General features: G+C 38.5%; 1 long non-coding RNA gene across 3 annotated transcripts in view; it reads right to left on the bottom strand.

The window, feature by feature from the left end:
- LOC309814499 overlaps positions 1-16,685 on the bottom strand; it is a 338,026-nt gene that overhangs the window by 223,681 nt on the left and 97,660 nt on the right. The window contains exon 2 of one of the 3 annotated variants that reach the window (XR_014295699.1): positions 5,090-5,306. The exons of the other annotated variants lie outside the window; for them this stretch is intronic. This is a non-coding gene — a long non-coding RNA (uncharacterized lncRNA). The remainder of the gene's footprint in view (positions 1-5,089; positions 5,307-16,685) is intronic. 3 annotated transcript variants of the gene reach the window in all.

Raw genomic sequence — 16,685 nt, forward strand, 5'->3', positions numbered from 1 at the left:
GTGTGGGAAGTTGGGGAAGCTAAAGATGACAATTACTGTCATATTTTTAAAAGAATTATTATGAAGAAACATTAAATAATTATTCTAATTCTCCAAAGAGCAGAGGAACAAAGAAAATGCACTTAAATTGCAAGAAAAAGAAACTTCAATTAGCCACAAAGTAATCTTGTCAATGAGGGTAACTCACAGGTTCCTAACAGAGTTCACACACCATTCATCCCTACAGACAGCTAAGAAGGCAATTAATATTTTTCTCAGTTGGAGTAAATATAGACTTGTCCAAGGCAAGAAGTTGAACCAGGAACCACTTCTGCTCCCTTCCTGATCTCTGATTTTGTTCAATTTTCTATTGCTTGTCTTCTAAATGTGCTTGTAATAACCTGCCCTCTTGCTAGCACCTTCTTGTAAATGAGATGCCTATCTGGGTTTATCCCAGCTAAATAAACTGAATTCAATAAAACCCATCCTGGGTTATCCTCCAGGAGAGTTATTACTCCACTAACATGCTACTGTTGCTACCGTTACCTAATACTTTAACTTCTCCTTTAGGCTTGAGTTATGCTACATCGTTGTATATCTAAGATAAGAGGCTGTCTGGAGTCTGTTCAATGTTATCGCATAACACGCAGTGACTTTTTTATTGAAGCCACTCCGTGAGTACCTCTGCACTGATGCAGGTTTTATTGAAACTAATTCAGAGACTGTGTGTGTGTGTGTGTGTGTGTGTACATGCATATGTGTACACATTCATATATACATATATATTTAAGAATATATATGTATATTTTAAAGATAAATGCTGAAATGAAAAAAGAAAAGTCATAATGTTACTCTTCACAGTTAGTTAGCTAATAATCTGCATTAATCTGACAGACCAGTACACCCTGTGTTTAATCTAGTTTAAACCTTAAACTGGCAACCCTATTCTCTTAAGTACACACCAGCCCAGTGGGAGCTTGCTGTCTCTCCATGCTGACAAACTCAGCCTCTGCCCAATTTCTGCCACTTCAGATCCCTGAAGATGCAGCAATTCCCAACCATGAGGTCCCCAGACGGCTAGGCCTTCACGGAGTTAGAAATTGGGGTGTTCTGGTAGAGTGTCCATGTTTCAAAAATTCTAATGGAAATTTTACATCTCCTACAAAGACTACAATAGGCAAACGGTCTGCCTTCTTTGGTTTTGAGTTTTACCAAGTCCTTAAATAATCCTGATTGTCTCATACTTATCAGAAGCTCTGGTTAGCATCATACATGATTTTGATGAATCAATTATTGAGGGAAATTAATTATTCTTTATACTGTAGTTTGATATGAGAAAATATTTGAAAATGTGGACTCAAAAAAGAAAAATTATATAAGTTCCCTGATGACAGAAAAGTTTGGTATCCCTACCATGAAAACAGCATTGGGGAACATGAGAGTACTGACCTGGGAATCATCATTTATTAAATGAAGGCATACCCAGACACCTTATGAATTAAAAGTCCAACCTAAAAAAAAAAGGTAAAAATACATGCCATACTCCTTCCACTTCCTGCCCTGTGATTCAGGGCCCAAATTCAACATGAATTTGAAACATTCTACAACAATTTCATTACATACACCTAGATTTCTGAGGCAGCCAGAGAAATATTCTACATCTTTTTCTGTTGCCCATATTCTTACATGCATTCATTGAACACAACTTCCAGGGAAAAAATGAGCAATAAGTAGGTAGAAGATTAGTGTTGGCATTTTTGTGCTTCCAACCAGGGGCAAAGATAGGAAAAATTTCTCTAGCTTTTTGTGGTGTGGAAACTATGGGTTTTCATGTACTCCATCACTTCTGAGTATTGAGGAAACAAGAGTAGGAAAAGATACTGCCTTAATAAAGCAACGTTGCATAGGAGAATGCCAGCTAGGAACTAGTAATGGGACAGCAGCCCACTGAAAAGCTGCCCTCTGGGCTGTAGATCAAATAAAGGAACGTGACTATCACATGATACAAGGGGGTCGAAAACAGGAAAATCCACACATTTTACGTGGTATAGCCATAGAACGAAAAATTATTCAGTCATAAGAAGGAATGAAATTCTGACACACACTACAAAATGGATGAATGTTGGAAACATTATGCTAAGTGAAAGAAACCAGAAGCAAAAACCACATACTGTATTATTCCACTTATACAAAATATTTAGAAAAGGTAAATCTATAGGCAGAAATTAGAATCATGGCTTCCTACGACTAGGAATGAATGGGAATGGGAAGTGACTGCAAACGGGCACAAGAGATATTTCTGGGATGATGCAAATGTTCTATCACTGGATTGTGGTAATGGCTGCAGAACTCTGTAGATTCACTGAAAATTGTTGAGTTGTACATTTAAAAGGAGTGAATTTTATAGTATGTAAGTTACACCTCAATAAAGCTGTTAAAATATTTTAAAGTTCCTGGATTCATACGACATGTTCACTGCTACATCCTCAGCACTCAGCACAGTTCCTGGCACATAGTAGGTGTTTAGTACATGTTTACTAAATAAGTGTATGAATAAGTGAATGAAGTAATAATCAAAGAGTTAGGATAAAAACCAGTTTTATGACTTACATAAAGACCTGTGCATACATGTTGAAAAGATTCATTATATTCCAAGCAAAAAAAAGTATGAAGCCCAAACCTAGATATTCCAATTTTTAAAAATATTATATTAAAGAAGAATTGCTACGCAAATTCAAAGAAAAGAAAAGGGTAGCCTAATATTTTTTCTATGCAATAGTAAATATCAGAAGAGAGTGGAGGAACATATAAAAAATTCTGAAGGGAAAAGAGTAACCTCCAAGCATTTTCTTCCCCAGTTAACTTGTCTTTCATATGGGAAAGACATTTTCAAATGTGCAAGGCTTTACATATATATATAAACTATATACCCCTCTTGAAAATGTTATTTAATATTATATCAGATGGTATAAGCTAAATGAAGCTATAGTTACTAACAACCCCAAAACCTCAGTGACTGAAAATAGCACAGGTTATTCTTTGATCACACTTAGTACCTTTGGTGCGGGGGAGGGAGTTGGGATCATCGGCTGATTACTGTTACTCAGAGGTCCAGGCTGATGGAGAAGTTTCATCTTGAACTTCTCCAGAGGGAAAGAGAGCTCTGGACAGTTCCCACTGGCAAGTCCATTCACAACTCACTGGCTAGAACTAGTCACATGGCCTCACCCAACTCAAAGGGGGTTAAGAAATGCAACTCTAGCACTAGCTTGCCCCCAAGGCAGGGCAGAGGGTGGAGTGAGGAATGCTCCGGTGGCTGCAGGTTTCCTGCAATCACCTGGGTTCGTGCAAGCCCAGTTTATTCCATGTCACAATGTGGCACTGGACCTAGGGGCTGCAACCAGGGAGAAAGTTCCACCATGGTCCACAGATGCTACTCCATCCTAGGGCAGTGTCTGGGTGGGGCAGCAGCCATAGTTGGTGTTTACTCAAGCAGCACATCAGAAGCAGCCCAGAACTCTGATGGTGACTGGTTCGACACAGCTCACACCCCAATACATGCCAAGAGTCCATGCGGGCCCACCTGCCCTGTGGTGTGGCTGCACAACAGAGCAGGGGGCAGTGGAGCCTGTGAGGAGTGATCAGCTATGAGGGACAGAGGGAACTTGGACCTAAGCCTGTGTCTGAACAGAGCAAGGGAAACATTATAAATAAATTAAAATGGTATCCTAAAAATATGTGCAGGTAACACATAGAAAGGCAAAAAAAAGAGAACAGAGGATCAAAAACAAGGAAACAAACAGAAAACAGGTAACAAATGGCAGACTTAAGTCTTAACATACCAATAATTACCTTAAATGTAAATGGTCTAAGTACACCAATTAAAAGGTAAAGAGTGAATATAACTAAACATGCAGTTCCCAGAGGACCCAGCAACTACACTCATGGGCATTTATTCCAGAAAAGTGAAAACTTGTGTTCATACAAAAACCTGTACACAAATGTTCATAGTAGCTTTATTTATAATAGCCATAAACTAAAAACAACCCAGAAGAACTTCAATGGGGGTGAATAGTCCGACAAACTGTGGTACATCCATACTATGGAATACTACTCAGCAAATAAAAGAAACAAACTATTGACACACATGACAACTTGGATGAATCTCAAGGGAATTATACTGAGTGAAAAAAGTCAAGGCCCAAAGATCACATACTGTATAATTTCATTTATATAACATTCTTAAATTGAAAAAACTATAGAAATGGCAAAAAATACATGAGTTTTATGAGATAAACAGAAATTTAAATACTGAGTGATAGAAAAAAATTAATAAATTAATTTTTTAGTTGCTATAATGTCTCTATGGTTATTTTTTAAAGTTCTGATATTTAGGGATACATACTGAAATATTTATGAATGAAATATATCTGGTATTTGCTTCAAAACAATTTAGGGAGTGGATGGGAGAGGGAAAAGTGTAGGATTCACCATGGATTCACAGTTGTTGGGACTAGAAATGGGTATGTGTGGGTTCATTATATTGTCTGCCTACTTTTGTATGTGTTCAAAGTCTCCATTATTATTATTATTAAATAGTAAAAGCACTTGGAAAAAAGTTTTTAAAAACTGAATGTAGATATTACATTATTTTAAATAAATGTACAACATATAAACTTAATACATCCTATCCTATCTAAAACCTAAGATAATATTAACAAAGGCCAAGAATAGTGAGGTGGGAATGAGAAAGTTAAATTGCACTAAAGGATTTGTTTTAAACAGAGATAACTCAAAAGATACCTCTTAATTCTGACTCTATCAGAACATACTATTACAAATAATAAACCAAAAAAATTGGTAAACCTTACTACTCTAAAACTAAAACCGCAAGAAAGCACCACAGTAAGAAGTTTTCATAGGAGATTTGAACCAAAGCTTTAAGAAAAAGATAACTCTTGTGTTAGTTAAACTTATCCAAAATATACACAAAGAAAGTGCATGAGTTATCTATTGCCGCTTAAGACATTGCCTCAAAACTTAATGATTGCAAACAAAAAAATTTATTATCTCACAGTTTCTGTTGGTCAGAAATCTAGGAGTGGCTTACCTGGATGGTTCTGGTTCAGGATTTCTCACCAGGCTACAATCAAGATGTTGGCAAAGGCTGCAGTCACCTTGAGGTTCAACTGGAGGTGGCTCTACTGCCAAGCTCATTCACTGGCTTTCGGTGGACCCCAGAAGATCTACTTCCAAGCTCACTCATGGTGGCTTCTCCATGGGGCTGCCACATAACATAGCAGCTGGCTTCCCCCAATATAAGCAACCTGAGAGAGAGTGTACAAGATGGAAGATACAGTATTTTAAGAACCTAATTTTGGAAGTGACATTCCATGGCTACTGCCATGTCTGACTCAATAGAAATGAGTCAATAAATTCAACCCACATTCAAGAAATGGAGATTGCACAGGAGCAAGAATACCAGAAAGTAAGGCCATTTTAGAGGGTGCCTATAATAGAAGGCAACACTTTAAATTCAATTTATGAAATCAGTGATACCAAAACCTGAAAAGACCAATAAAGGAAGATTACTGACTAATCTCACTTATGAATATCAATGCAAAAATCCAAAATATTAGTAGACAGAAGCCAAAGCTTATTAAAAGAATAATATACCATGGCCAACTGAGGAGTATTCCAGAAATTCAAGTAAGATTTCATATTAGAAAGTATATCAATAAAACCCACCATACTAATACAATAAAGAATAAACAATTGGATTATTTTATACATACTGAAAAGGAATTTCATATAACTCAACACCTGTTGTTGTTTCATATAACAACAACCTGTTGTTGATGGAAACAAACTGCTCAACAAAATAGAAATACAAAGTTTAGTAATTAGTGTAGGCTAAATTGCTATAACAAATGTATCCAAGTGATAATGGCTATATTACAATAAAATCTTACGTATAATTTATGTAAATAATAGCATGTGATGAATATTCTTGATTTGCTTCTCCACACCATGACTAATACAGAGGAAAAAGTAAGTTATGTGTAGTTGTTATAGTGAGAACTAATACACAAATTCAGTAAAGTTGCAGTTTACAAAATTAATAAACAAAAATCTGTTAGGTTTTTATATACTAATAACAAACTGTCAGAAAGAGAAATTAAGAAAAAACTTCTCTAAAAAAAAAAAAAGAAAAAACTTCTCTTTTACAATTCCATCAAAAAGAATAAAATACCTAGAAATAAATTTAGCCAAGGATGTAAAAGGCCTGTACACTAAAAACTATGAGACATTAATGAAAAAATTGAAGACACTAATAAATGGAAAGATACTGCACACTCATGGATTGGAAGAATTAATATTGATAAAATGCCCATACTACTCAAAGCAATCTAAAGATTCAATGCAATTCCTATCAAAACTCCAATGGCATTTTTCACAGAAATGGAATAAGCAATCCTAAACTTTGTGTGGAATGACAAAAGACCCCAAAAAGCCAAAACAACGTTGAGAAAGAAGAACAAAGCTGGAGGCATCATGCTCCCTGGTTTCAAACTATATTACAAAACTATAGTAATCAAAACAGTGTGGTATTGGCATAAAAACAGACAAATAGATCAATGGAACAGGATAGACAGCCCAGAAATAAACCCACAGATATATGGCCAATTAATTTATGGCAAAGAAGCCAAGAATATGCAATGGGGAAAGGACAGTCTCTTCAATAAATAGTGTTGGGAAAACTGGACAGCCATATGCAAAAGAATGAAACTGGACCACTATCTTACACCATACATAAAAATTAACTCAAAATGGATTAAAGATCTGAATGTAAGACCTGAAAACATAAAACTCCTAGAAGAAAACATTGTTGGATAGTTAACTTCCGGGTAAGATGGCGGAAGAGTAAGACGCGGAGATCACCTTCCTCCCCACGGATACACCAGAAATACAGCTACACGTGGAACAACTCCTACAGAACACCTACTGAATGCTGGCAGAAGACCCCAGACCTCCCAAAAGGCAAGAAGCTCCCCACATACCTGGGTAGGGCAAAGCGGAGAGATTCCCGCACAGAGGATCTGTGCCGAGAGGCACTCACCAGCCCGAGAGGCTTGTCTGCTCGCCCGCCAGGGGGGGCGGCGCTGGAAGCTGAGGCTCAGGCTTCGGTCAGAGAGCAGGGAGAGGACTGGGGCTGGCGGCGAGAACTCAGCCTGAAGGGGGCTAATGTGCCACAGCTAGCCGGCAGGGAGTCCGGGAAAACTCTGGAGCTGCCGAAGAGGCAAGAGACTTTTTCTTCCCTCTTGGTTTCCTGGTGCGCGAGGAGAGGGGATTAAGAGCGCTGCTTAAAGGGGCTCCACAGACGGGCGCGAGTCACGACTGAAAGCGCGGAGCCCAGTGACGGGCGCGGGACGCTGGGGCTGCTGCTGCCGCCGCCAAGAAGCCTGTGTGCGAGCGCAGGTCACTGTCCACACCGCCCTTCCGGGAGCCTGTGCAGCCCGCCACTGCCGGGGTCCCGGGACCCAGGGGCGGCTTCCCTGGGAGAACGCACGGCGCGCCTCGGGCTGGTGCAACGTCACGCCGAACTCTGCCGCTGCAGGCTCGCCCCGCACTCCGTGCCCCTCCCTCCCACCCGGCCTGAGTGAGCCAGAGTCCCCGAAGAGGCTGCTCCTTTAACCCTGTCCTGTCTGAGCGAAGAACAGACGCCCTCCGGCGACCTACACGCAGAGGCGGGGCCAAATCCAAAGCTGAGACCCAGGAGCTGTGAGAACAAAGAAGAGAAAGGGAAACCTCTCCCAGCAGCCTCAGAAGCAGCGGATTAAAGCTCCACAATCAACTTGATGTACCCTGCATCTGTGGAATACATGAATGGACAACAAATCATCCCAAATTGAGGAGCCAGGAGTCAGTGCTGTGCCTCTGAGGTGGGAGAGCCAACTTCAGGACACTGGTCCACAAGAGACCTCCCAGCTCCACATAATATCAAACGGCGAAAATCTTCCAGAGATCTCCATCTCAACACCAGCACCCAGCTTCACTCAACGACCAGCAAGCTATAGTGCTGGACACCCTAAGCCAAACAACTAGCAAGACACGAACACAACACCACCCATTAGCAGAGAGGCTGCCTAAAATCATAAAAAGTCCGCAGACACCCCAAAACACACCACCAGACGTGGACCTGCCCACCAGAAAGACAAGATCCAGCCTCATCCACCAGAACACAGGCACTAGTACCCTCCACCAGGAAGCCTACACAACCCACTAAACCAACCTTAGCCACTGGGGACAGACACCAAAAACAACAGGAACTACGAATCTGCAGCCTGCAAAAAGGAGACCCCAAACACAGTAACATAAGCAAAATGAGAAGACAGAAAAACACACAGCAGGAGAAGGAGCAAGATAAAAACCCACCAGACCTAACAAATGAAGAGATAATAGGCAGTCTACCTGAAGAAGAATTCAGAATAATGATGGTAAAGATGATCCAAGATTCTATTTCCCAGATCCAAAATCTTGGAAATAGAATAGACAAAATGCAAGAAACAGTTAACAAGGACCTAGAAGAACTAAAGATGAATCAAGCATCGATTAAAAACACAATACATGAAATGAAAAATACTCTAGATGGGATCAATAGCAGAATAACTGAGGCAGAAGAACGGATAAGTGAGGTGGAAGATAAAATAGTGGAAATAACTGCTGCAGAGCAAAATAAAGAAAAAAGAATGAAAAGAACAGAGGACAGTCTCAGAGACCTCTGGGACAACATTAAACGCACCAACATTCGAATTATAGGGGTTCCAGAAGAAGAAGAGAAAAAGAAAGGGACTGAGAAAATATTTGAAGAGATTATAGTTGAAAACTTCCCTAATATGGGAAAGGAAATAGTTAATCAAGTCCAGGAGGCACAGAGAGTCCCATACAGAATAAATCCAAGGAGAAATACGCCAAGACACATATTAATCAAACTGTCAAAAATTAAACACAAAGAAATCATATTAAAAGCAGCAAGGCAAAAACAACAAATAACACACAAGGGAATCCCCATCAGGATAACAGCTGATCTCTCAGCAGAAACTCTACAAGCCAGAAGGGAGTGGCAGGACATAATTAAAGTGATGAAAGAGAAAAACCTGCAACCAAGATTACTCTACCCAGCAAGGATCTCATTCAGATTTGATGGAGAAATTAAAACGTTTACAGACAAGCAAAAGCTGAGAGAGTTCACCACCACCAAACCAGCTTTACAACAAATGCTAAAGGAACTTCTCTAGGCAAGAAACACAACAGAAGTAAAAGACCTACAATAACGAACCCAAAACAATTAAGAAAATGGGAATAGGAACATACATATCGATAATTACCTTAAATGTAAATGGACTAAATGCTCCCACCAAAAGACACAGAGTGGCTGAATGGATACAAAAACAAGACCCAGATATATGCTGTCTACAAGAGACCCACTTCAGACCTAGAGACACATACAGACTGAAAGTAAGGGGATGGAAAAAGATATTCCATGCAAATGGAAACCAAAAGAAAGCTGGAGTAGCAATTCTCATATCAGACAAAATAGACTTTAAAATAAAGACTACTAGAAGAGACAAAGAAGGACACTACATAATGATCAAGGGATCGATCCAAGAAGAAGATATAACAATTGTAAATATTTATGCACCCAACATAGGAGCACCTCAATACATAAGGCAAATACTAACAGCCATAAAAGGAGAAATCGACAGTAACACAATCATAGTAGGGGACTTTAACACCCCACTTTCACCAATGGACAGATCATCCAAAATGAAAATAAATAAGGAAACACAAGCTTTAAATGATACATTAAACAAGATGGACTTAATTGATATTTATAGGACATTCCATCCAAAAACAACAGAATACACATTTTTCTCAAGTGCTCATGGAACATTCTCCAGGAGAGATCACATCTTGGGTCACAAATCAAGCCTTGGTAAATTTAAGAAAATTGAAATTGTATCAAGTATCTTTTCTGACCACAATGCTATGAGACTAGATATCAATTACAGGAAAAGAGCTGTAAAAAATACAAACACATGGAGGCTAAACAATACACTACTTAATAACGAAGTGATCACTGAAGAAATCAAAGAGGAAATTTAAAAATACCTAGAAACAAATGACAATGGAGACACAACGACCCAAAACCTATGGGATGCAGCAAAAGCAGTTCTAAGAGGGAAGTTTATAGCAATACAATCCCACCTTAAGAAACAGGAAACATCTCGAATAAACAACCTAACCTTGCACCTAAAGCAATTAGAGAAAGAAGAACAAAAACATCCCAAAGTTAGCAGAAGGAAAGAAATCATAAAAATCAGATCAGAAATAAATGAAAAAGAAATGAAGGAAACGATAGCAAAGATCAATAAAACTAAAAGCTGGTTCTTTGAGAAGATAAACAAAATTGATAAACCATTAGCCAGACTCATCAAGAAAAGAAGGGAGAAGACTCAAATCAATAGAATTAGAAATGAAAAAGGAGAAGTAACAACTGACACTGCAGAAATACAAAAGATCATGAGAGATTACTATAAGCAACTCTATGCCCATAAAATGGACAACCTGGAAGAGATGGACAAATTCTTAGAAATGCACAACCTGCCAAGACTGACTCAGGAAGAAATAGAAAATATGAATAGACCAATCACAAGCACTGAAATTGAAACTGTGATTAAAAATCTTCCATCAAACAAAAGCCCAGGACCAGATGGCTTCACAGGCGAATTCTATCAAACATTTAGAGAAGAGATAACACCCATCCTTCTCAAACTCTTCCAAACAATATCAGAGGAAGGAACACTCCCAAACTCATTCTACGAGGCCACCATCACCTTGATACCAAAACCAGGCAAGAATGTCACAAAGAAAGAAAACTACAGGCCAATATCACTGATGAACATAGATGCAAAAATCCTCAACAAAATACTAGCAAACAGAATCCAACAGCACGTTAAAAGGATCATACACCATGATCAAGTGGGGTTTATTCCAGGAATGCAAGGATTCTTCAATATACGCAAATCAATCAATGTGATACACCATATTAACAAGTTGAAGGAGAAAAACCATATGATCATCTCAATAGATGCAGAGAAAGCTTTTGACAAAATTCAACACCCATTTATGATAAAAACCCTGCAGAAAGTAGGCATAGAGGGAACTTTCCTCAACATAATAAAGGCCATATATGACAAACCCACAGCCAACATTGTCCTCAATGGTGAAAAACTGAAACCATTTCCACTAAGATCAGGAACAAGACAAGGCTGCCCACTCTCACCACTCTTATTCAACATAGTTTTGGAAGTTTTAGCCACAGCAATCAGAGAAGAAAAGGAAATAAAAGGAATCCAAATTGGAAAAGAAGAAGTAAAGCTGTCACTGTTTGCAGATGACATGATACTATACATAGAGAATCCTAAAGATGCTACCAAAAAACTACTAGAGCTAATCAATGAATTTGGGAAAGTAGCAGGATACAAAATTAATGTACAGAAATCTCTGGCATTCCTGTACACTAATGATGAAAAATCTGAAAATGAAATCAAGAAAACACTCCCATTTACCATTGCAACAAAAAGAATAAAATATCTAGGAATAAACCTACCTAAGGAGACAAAAGACCTATTTGCAGAAAATTATAAGACACTGATGAAAGAAATTAAAGATGATACAAATAGATGGAGAGATATACCATGCTCCTGGATTGGAAGAATCAATATTGTGAAAATGACTCTACTACCCAAAGCAATCTACAGATTCAATGCAATCCCTATCAAACTACCACTGGCATTTTTCACAGAACTAGAACAAAAAATTTCAAAATTTGTTTGGAAAAACAAAAGACCCCGAATAGCCAAAGCAATCTTGAGAACGAAAAACGGAGCTGGAGGAATCAGGCTCCCTGACTTCAGACTATACTACAAAGCTACAGTAATCAAGACAGTGTGGTACTGGCATAAAAACAGAAAGATAGATCAGTGGATCAGGATAGAAAGCCCAGAGATAAACCCACGCACATATGGCCAACTTATCTTTGATAAAGGAGGCAGGAATGTACAGTGGAGAAAGGACAGCCTCTTCAATAAGTGGTGCTGGGAAAACTGGACAGGGACATGTAAAAGTTTGAGATTAGATCATTCCCTAACACCATACACAAAAATAAGCTCAAAATGGATTAAAGACTTAAATGTAAGGCCAGAAACTATCAAACTCTTAGAGGAAAACATAGGTAGAACACTCTATGACATAAATCACAGCAAGATCCTTTTGGACCCACCTCCTAGAGAAATGGAAATAAAAACAAAGATAAACACATGGGACCTAATGAAACTTCAAAGCTTTTGCACAGCAAAGGAAACCATAAACAAGACCAAAAGACAACCCTCAGAATGGGAGAAAATATTTGCAAATGAAGCAACTGACAAAGGATTAATCTCCAAAATTTATAAACAGCTCATGCAGCTCAATAGCAAAAAAACAAACAACCCAATCCAAAAATGGGCAGAAGACTTAAATAGGCATTTCTCCAAAGAAGATATACAGACTGCCAACAAACACATGAAAGAATGCTCAACATCATTAATCATTAGAGAAATGCAAATCAAAACTACAATGAGATATCATCTCACACCAGTCAGAATGGCCATCATCAAGAAATCTAGAAACAATAAATGCTGGAGAGGGTGTGGAGAAAAGGGAACACTCTTGCACTGCTGGTGGGAATGTGAATTGGTACAGCCACTATGGAGAACGGTATGGAGGTTCCTTAAAAAACTACAAATAGAACTACCATATGACCCAGCAATCCCACTCCTGGGCATATACCCTGAGAAAACCATAATTCCAAAAGAGACATGTACCAAAATGTTCATTGCAGCTCTATTCACAATAGCCCGGAGCTGGAAACAACCTAAGTGTCCATCATCGGATGAATGGATAAAGAAGATGTGGCACATATATACAATGGAATATTACTCAGCCATAAAAAGAAACGAAACTGAGCTATTTGTAATGAGGTGGATAGACCTAGAGTCTGTCATACAGAGTGAAGTAAGTCAGAAAGAGAAAGACAAATACCGTATGCTAACACATATATACGGAATTAAAAAAAAAAAATGTCATGAAGGACCTAGGGGTAAAACGGGAATAAAGACACAGACCTACTTGAGAATGGACTTGTGGATATGGGGAGGGGGAAGGGTAAGCTGTGACAAAGCGAAAGAGAGGCATGGACATATATACACTACCAAACGTAAGGTAGATAGATAGTGGGAAGCAGCCACAGAGCAAAGGGAGATCAGATCGGTGCTTTGTGACCACCTGGAGGGGTGGGATGGGGAGGGTGGGAAGCAGGGAGATGCATGAGGGAAGGGATGTGGGAACAGATGTATATGTATGACTGATTCACTTTGTTATAAAGCAGAAACTAATTTAAAAAAAATAAAAAAAGAAAAAAAAGAAAAAAAGAAAACATTGTTGGATAGTTCCTTGACATTGGCCTTGGCAATGATTTTTTGGATCTGACACCAAAAGCAAAGGCAATAAATAAATAAATAAACAAACAAGTGGGAAAAAATAAACAAGCTTTTGCACAGCAAAGGAAATCATCAACAAAATGAAAATTCAACCTACTGAATGGGAGAAAATATTCCAATCATATATCTAATAAGGTATTAATATCCAAAATATATAAAGAATTCATACAACTCAATAGCAAAAAATTAATATATAAAACAATTTGATTTAAAAATGGACAGAAGATCTGTATAGACGTTTTTCCACAGAAGACACACAGACAGCCAACAGGTACATGAAAAGATGCTCAACAACAATAATCATCAAGGAAATGTAAATCAAGACCACAAGGAGATATCACCTCACACCTGTTAGAATGGCTATTATCAACAAGACAAGAAATAACAAATATTAGAGCGGATGTGGAGAAAAGGGAACCCTTGTGTACTACTGGTGGGAATGTAAACTGGTGCAGCCATCATGAAGGTTCCTCAAAAAATTAAAAATAGAACTTGCATATGATCCAACAATTCCACTTCTGGATATTTATCCAATGAAAATGAAAACACTAGCTCAAAGAAATATATGACTCCCATGTTCATTGCATCATTATTTATAATAGCCAAAATATGGAAATGACCTAGGTGTACATGAACTGATGAATGGATAAAGAAAATGTGGTATATACATACACAATGGAATATTATTCAGCCATAAAAATGAAGGAAATCTTGCCATTTGTGACAACAATGGATGGATCTTGAGGGCATTATGCTAAGTGAAGTAAGTCAGACTGAGAAAAATAAATACTGCATCATCTCACTTACACATAGAATCTAAACAAACAAACAAAACAAAACTCACAGATACAGAGAACCAAGCAGAGGAGAAGAGTGATGAAAGAAAAGGGATTGTGTAAGAGAATGTAATGTGTATAAGCAGATTATTGCTCGTATTTGGTATGAAGTTTTCCTGTAATAACAATGACGAATTTAGTTTATTTCTAGCTATTCATATCCTTGGGTTTTGCTTTGTCTTGTTTTGTTTTTTGTTTTGTTTTGTTTTGTTTTAAGGTGGGAAAGGAATGGTAGAAGGGATGTCATGAAGAGAAGGGAGAAATTATAACACAATGCAGAGGCAAGCCTGTACATCTTGTGTACAAGGATATTCATTCAGTATTTTCTGTTACAGCAAAATGTTGGACATAAACAAAATGTCCACTAATAGGCCTCTGGTTAATTATGATAATCCATATATTCAAATACTCTGAAATACTCTTCAGCCATCAAAAAGAATGAGGTAGCTTCAATGTTTTGCTATAAATTGATCACCCAGACAAATTTTAACTTTAAAAAAATACAGAATATGTTATGCTAACATTAGTGTTAATTTACAGACCAGTTTCCAAAGCCAAGTAGGAATAATTTTTAAATTATATGTTTCTTTCTTTTTTCCTTGAATCATCAAAAGTTGATTACAACTACATTTCTGATACTAAATGTTATAACTCATCCTTTAGGCATGGTAATAGAATATCAAGTGTAAGCCAGCAGAATTTGTGTGGGTAGCTCCCCCTTTTCTTTCCACCTTTCCCTAGCAAGTATTCTGGGAAATGAGGCACTTTTTTTTCCTGAACTAAGTGTGCTTCACTGTGACATCATTCCTTCTTCCTTCACCCAATATTCCCAACTTGACCCATAACCCAAACTACATTATTTTCCCATTGGAACTTAAATTTCCCCCAAAAAATGGTATTTTAACCACACAAAAGAGCCTTTAAACTAAAGGCTAATTTTCATAAATTCCTTAAATGTTATTGCAAAATCACTTGGCAAATGTCTGAGAATGGTTGTAGATCATTATCTTACCTGCCTTAGTTTTGAGAGATGCTGTATAGTATGAATAACTGGAAAGACAGACTTCCTGCAGTAGGCACGTTTGTTTTCAAAACCTATTTTCCAGAATGATTGTTGACTCCTTGGTATCTATTCTTTTTCTTTGCTTATTAGATATCCTGCATTAGAATATGACTCAGCAAAGTAATGCAGCTGCACTCTGTCTTTCACCCCTGATCTGGTTCATCCTCAAATCTTCAACTACCAGGAAATGTGATTGTTAAAATGAAAGTCCTGGAACTCAGATAAAGAATGAATACCACTCTTTCCGCAGGTACAGGCTTTATACTGGAGCTACCCATGCATTTTGTTATTTGGCTTTATTTTTCATATCATTCACATTAGACATCATTCTTTGTAACTGTCGAGCAAGTGACACTTGTTGCCTATCACCAGGAGTAGAAGTTCAAACACTTCTGCCCACTGCATCTTGGTATCAGAGGTGCCAAGGAAAACCCAACGCAGTCAAGAACTAGATGGAACGCCTCATTACTCACAGAGAGAAGACGCAGAGCAAGATCAGCTTCGGTAATGGGTGCTTGTCCCCCATAGCCAGAGGGCCCCTCCAGGCAGCCGCCATAGAGTGATTAGCCTACAGGCATTCCTCCTGTGCCTCAGAATGAAGGACCCCATCCCCTCCCCACAGGGACAGATATCGTAGTGGTACCATTTGACACATGCTTAAACAGAATAAAAGTCCAAAACAGGGAATGATATTCCCACACAAGGAGCCAAGCCCAGCACAGGCTGTGAGGATTCCTCATCTCTTGGTAAAGAAGTGTTCCAGGCCTGAGGCCCATTTTTATGTGGCCAAGTAGGGGTCAAAAGACTGTATGCATGAGGCTGCCTTTCCCAACAGTAACCCTGTAACTGGTGATGGTTGCCTCCTTCTCTGGGAACAACCCCAGACACAGATCATGTCTATTTATAAGACTCTGCTCCTTTAGCCATAGGTATGGGTTGGTAGCTGACCTAATCTGGATTAATTAGTCCTTACCCCCAAATTCTTGTGACAGAAGTTAGAAGAGAGGCAGCCTCTCTCTGGAGTGGGAAACATAGAATGTGAAACCCAGGAACTTTTGGTTGCCATGGTTCCCACTACGTGGAGGAAGCTTATTTGCAATAGGCAAAAATTAAGGCTCCAGTGTAGAGATAAGCAAAAACAGACATGTGAGAAAGAGAGGCTTGGTAGCCTTGAGTCTTGGTTCCAGTGGACACTGAACCTCA

The sequence above is a fragment of the Mesoplodon mirus genome, assembly GCF_964341445.2.
Source record: "Mesoplodon mirus genome assembly, chromosome: 13".
Lineage (NCBI taxonomy): Eukaryota > Metazoa > Chordata > Mammalia > Artiodactyla > Ziphiidae > Mesoplodon > Mesoplodon mirus.